Source organism: Myotis brandtii, unplaced genomic scaffold (assembly GCF_000412655.1).
Source record: "Myotis brandtii unplaced genomic scaffold, ASM41265v1 scaffold42, whole genome shotgun sequence".
NCBI classification, from domain to species: Eukaryota; Metazoa; Chordata; class Mammalia; order Chiroptera; family Vespertilionidae; genus Myotis; species Myotis brandtii.
The window spans coordinates 993614-998793 of NW_005366108.1; the positions used below are offsets into that span (position 1 = coordinate 993614).

The window sequence follows — 5180 nt, forward strand, 5'->3', positions numbered from 1 at the left end:
TGCCCAGTTGGGCACCTGCCCTCTTGGCAGCCAGACACCCTCTACTTTTGGGGTTCACCCCACACAGCCCCCTTCCAGGACAGCCAACATACATTCAAACCTGCAAGAGAATCAAAGGTTAATATAACACATCAATACAATGAAACATAATATTGGCATCATGGCCGCTTCAGGCAGCCAAATCCTCCCCTACTAAACATGAGATATGGCAGGGCTATACAAACATCCTTGTCCCTTTGGAGCCATGTCCATAAAGATGCAGGCATCACCTGAGTTCACTATACAATTTTCTGCAGGTATAGTCCTTTTCAAGTTGGGGTGAGTCCTGGGGTTGTGAACTTTTCCACCCACACCGAGTCCCCAGGCTGGAAAGGATGCACAGAGTCTGAGGTGGCACTGGCAGGGCATCTTGAACAAGCTTATGGGTGGCCTGTAATTTCTGTAAGAGATCACGTCCAAGTAAGGGATACAGGCACTCTGGCATGACTAGAAATGAATGAGTTACTGTGTTCTTTTTGAGGTCCACAGTCCTCTTTGATGTCCAAGGAAAAAAGGCAGTTTGTCCAGTGGCTCCTAGAACTGGTGTCTTTTTAGATGTTACTGGTCCCATTGGCTCTGTCAAGACTGAATAGGCTCTCCAGAAATACACCAGGAAACTAACCGGGGGTCCTATTTATCTACAAATACTTTTAAATTTACCTCAGAATTCCAAAATTTCAACCCAACACAGAAATATCAGAGCAAATCAAAGTCTCTAGCAAACAAACAGACAGAAATTTTGTTGGGTGGGCTGATTCCACCTCTGACAGGGAGCAAACACCCTTTGGGAAAAGAACCCAGCGGCCGCTTGGGGCGTTTTGCTATCGGTCAGAGCATTCAGCCTTAAATCAAACACTTTTCTTTTTTTTTCATAGACTTCCATACTTATATGAACAAATATTTATACCTAAGTAGACATAAACATTAAATAAACATTCACGCTTACATCCTTTCAGTGAACAAGTACTTTTACAGTCTTAGGAACTTTGGCAGACAACAGGAACACTGCCCAAGTCCCCCGATGGGGGCCTGACAAGAACAGATTTGGGGTCCTTTGGCTGGGGGGTATAAAGTCTCCATTCTTCCTCTCTCAGCACCGCCAAGGACAGGATCATTGGAGAGGTCTCTTCAGCTAGGCAAGGCTGCGCTGAGCCATCTGGGGCAAAAGTGGTTTCTGCTTTCATTTTGGCTAAAAGGTCTCTGCCCATTAGAGGGACCAGGTCAACTGGCAAACACAGGAATTCGTGAACCACCTGATGGCTGCCTAACTGACATCGGCGGGGGTGGCAGAACAGTCTGCAACTGTGGTACCAGCAGCTCCAATAATGGTGACTTCCTGTCCCGAGAGGGGAGCTACCCTCTGAGTAACTACCGAGTGCTCTGTCCCTGCATCAACCATAAAGTTCAGTCTGGCCCCCGATCCTCATCTCGACCATCAACTCATGGGGGCCCAGCTGGAAAAAGCCCAGTCTGTCCTAGTCAGAGTCAGCTGCTGCCAGTCCAAGGAGGTCTGCCTCAGGCGGCTCCAGCCAACAGCGGCTGGGTGGCTTGACACACGCAGAACTGGACCCAAGGCAGTGAGGTTTGAGCAATTTTAAAATTCCTTAACATACATTTTATCATTCATGTTGCAGGGAGGGACCAGGTTGGCTTCTCCTGAGTAAAAGAACTAATCAAAATAAGGCTTATTTTTCAACTTCATTTGTCCCTGGGTGTGGACACAAATGACACTAATCAGATTGACATAAATGATTTAACCTTTGTTTAGGGAGGTAAATACAAAGCATTTACTCCAAGTGTCATTGGTTTAAGGAAGATAGGATTTCTGCTCAGTTTCCCTATTCTACTTGTCCCAGCTTACTGGTTTATCATGCAATCAATTTTCTTAAAATGTATTCTGGCACAGGAGAAAGTTGTTTTGCTGCACACAGGTAGCTCAACCCCTATATAACTGGGCTTAGATCTCTGCCCAGCAAACTGCAGTCTATAAGTTCAATATGCAGCCTCCGGTTTTTCTAACCCAACCAGGTTTCGGCCAGTCTCTGAGTCAGACTCCTCCTCTCTTGGAGAATTTCAAAGTCCTGATGGCTCCCAGGTCCAGGGAGAGTGCCCTTTTGTTAACCCTTCGGGCCCTGCTTTCTTGCCTTTTTACCAGTTTCCTTTGTGGAAGAGCAGCAACAAGGCCTCTTTCAAGGGAGTGCACTATAAGGGGATATCAGCGCCCCCTGTGAGCCAGCTGCTCCGCCTAGGGTCTCCCAGGGGCCCAGCCAGAGCGTCCTCCAGCAAATCCCAGAAACCGCTGCCCTTTTGCAGTGGTATGGACTCAAGCAGGGGGTTCACTGGATATAGCTGGCAGCGAAGCACTCACTGGCTTCTGCCTGCAGCTGCTCGCGCCCGCAAGCCCTGCCCCACAGCACTCCCAAAGCACGCACCGCACCTTCAGCTCCAGCACCTCGGCGTTCCCCAGCTTAGCCTGCACCTGCACTGGCGGGGGCGCCAGGTGGGGGAGGGAGGTGAGGCAATGCCCCGACCCCTGTCCGCCCACTCAGCAACCCCTGGGCACTGGCCCGCCAGCCTCACCTTGGTGCCTGCCAGCAGCTGCCTCAGCTCCTGTAGGTTCTCGTTGATCCACGCGCGCGCCACTTCTTCTCCACCAGGGGCTTCCAGACCTTGCGATCTCCCCACCTCTCCCAGCGGTCCTTATTCTCTCGGCTTGCATGGTCCCATCTGGGTGCCAGGGGCGACGCCATAACCAGCACCGCCCAAAGAGCCGCAGGTGCACCCAGCACCCTTAGCTACACTGCTGGCAACAGCCCCTCCTTCTTTGACCTGGCTCTCAGGGGCTGAGTCTGCCTAGCAAAACAGTTCTAAATCACTAGGGCGGCTGTAGATTTTAGCTTTGTTCCTCCTCTGCTTTTCTCCTGGGAGTTTAGTTGTTTTTTTAACGTATTAGAATTTTTTATTCTTAGAAACCTTAATCCTTTAATGATTACCAAAAGTGAACATTCAGCAATTTTAGATTAATATTTATGAACACATTTTAAATGTACTTTTAAGATATATCTAGACCTTTTGTGATAAAACTAAGAACAGGTATTGGTCTAATTTAGCATTGGAAGGGTTAAAAAGAATAACCCAGGGCAGAGAAAGACTACTGTGTTTACAGTTACTTTTTGTGACCTTGAAGCTCATTGATAAGACCTGTTAGGTCTGCAGCCAGTAACTTAACTGCCAACACCCCCGCCCCCCTTCTCTCAGTCCAGGCCAATTGTTTTTCCTCACAGAGTCGGCCTGGAAAGATAACGGGTGCATAGGGAGATTTCTTGCAGACAGGAAGCCTGGAGATCACCCGAAATCCAGTTACAGATGCTTTCAGAATCAGTATGAGGGAGGAAGGGAAAGACCAGGTTATGTCCTCTATGAGGATTCTAATAAACAATTGAAAACAGCAAGTCAAACAAAACACATCATAGGCAGGGTAGGGCCAGTAAATCTCTTCATCCTGCGGAGCTGTAAGCCCTTTTTGTTCACCAAAGAGATAAGAAAACCATGAATAACAAGTTCTTTGAAATTTGCTACCTTGTTAATTTGCTAAGCAAACAGTTAACTTGAAAAGACTTCTCTCTTGCTCTTTTATAAGCAATCTCAGAACTAAGCAATCTTGGAACCTAGCCAGCCTTTGTTAAACTTCTTTGGGTTGCAACCTTATACTTTTAAATTAATCCTAGATTTTTAAAATTTTAACCTGATGCAGCAAAATTATACCTCAGAGTAAAGCAATTAAAAGTTCTCTACTGTCTTCCCCTTAAAGCAGGGTTTTTCCTTATGTGTACAGCCAGACAGCACAAAGTAGCTTTCACTTTACAAAGACCAGTTCCAGTCCCCCTTCTCTGTAGTAAATTGGCTAGTCCCACACAAACAAACTTTGTCCAGACTCCATGATGATCGGTGACGAGAGACAGACAAGGGAGGGGGTGACCTGTTTTCACAGATCCTCACTCAGATGCCCGCCTGACCGAAGTTGTGGAGCCACACAAAGGAGAGGAGAGGGCAGGCCCGCTCCCTTCACACACACACACACACTTTCACCAGACATTCATTCAGAGTTTAAACAATCCATTCAATTCCTAACAATTTCCCAATTCCTGAGGGAGCTCTATAGCCTCCCCTAATCTCTTTGAAATGATCAATCATAATACTTAAAGGAGTAGTTTGAGTCTGTCCCATAACATCCGTCCAGTGAGTCCACAAAATTAGACAGAAAAACACAGAAAACAGACAAACAGAGACACCTAAGAACAGCCTTCCGACTCCACGGAAGCAAAACTGAAAACTGGGTGATGGCCATGTGCCAACCAGCGGGAACGACCCGCCTCATCCCAGAGGTTCGAGGGGAACCCACTCCCCTCGTGAGGGGTTTTCACACCCTCCCAGACGGAGGATCGGAGCATCCTCCAAATCCTCCCACCTGAGGTCCACCAGTGAGTCCACCTATATCATTTCGAGCACTACAGATTTCAGAAACGAGCTCGCACAGAACAGAACAGACAACACACAGACACTTACCACGGTCAGTCAGACTCTCTGGAGCGGGGTCCCTCATGGGTCTTGGGGGTCCCGGCGAGCCCCCAAATGTTATGCCCAGATTTCAAGACCCCAAAAGACACCACCAGGGAGTGCCAAGTCCGATGCAAAAGCATAGAGTCTTTTATTCAAGCCCGGGCTTGGTCCCCCTCTGCCTCCATTACTGGATGTGAGAGAGAGCCAGGAGTCCCAAGAGAACAAAAAATTTATAGGGCTTGGAGTCAGGGGGTGGGGGCACACTTGGACCACTATTTGGCCAATTCCGGTTGGTTGAGTGAGGGCCGGGGGCTAGTGACGCAAGGGCAGGGTGCAGTTAGGGTCTGGTTACACAAAGACAGGGGGGTGTTCAGCATACTTTCAGCCTTGAGTTTGTTTTCCCTTGCATTCCTATTGGCTGAGATAAGAGCAGGCTGAGTAACTGAAACATTCTATGGCTTTTGCTGGAAGAGGAGTTAGGAACACAGCTATCAGTCCTGTTCTGTCCTTTCAATTATATCACAAAAAGATGGGTCTCAAGTCATTGAGAAAAAAACATGCTTGGTTATAGAAGATTTACA

General features: G+C 47.9%; 1 long non-coding RNA gene across 1 annotated transcript in view; it reads right to left on the bottom strand.

Moving 5' to 3' along the window:
* LOC106727386 overlaps nt 1–4701 on the bottom strand; it is a 5777-nt gene extending 1076 nt beyond the window's left edge. Inside the window, exons 1-2 of the long non-coding RNA XR_001363567.1 lie at nt 4606–4701; nt 506–633 (exon numbers count right to left, since the gene is read on the bottom strand). This is a non-coding gene — a long non-coding RNA (uncharacterized LOC106727386). The remainder of the gene's footprint in view (nt 1–505; nt 634–4605) is intronic.
* Nucleotides 4702–5180: the final 479 nt, after the last annotated feature.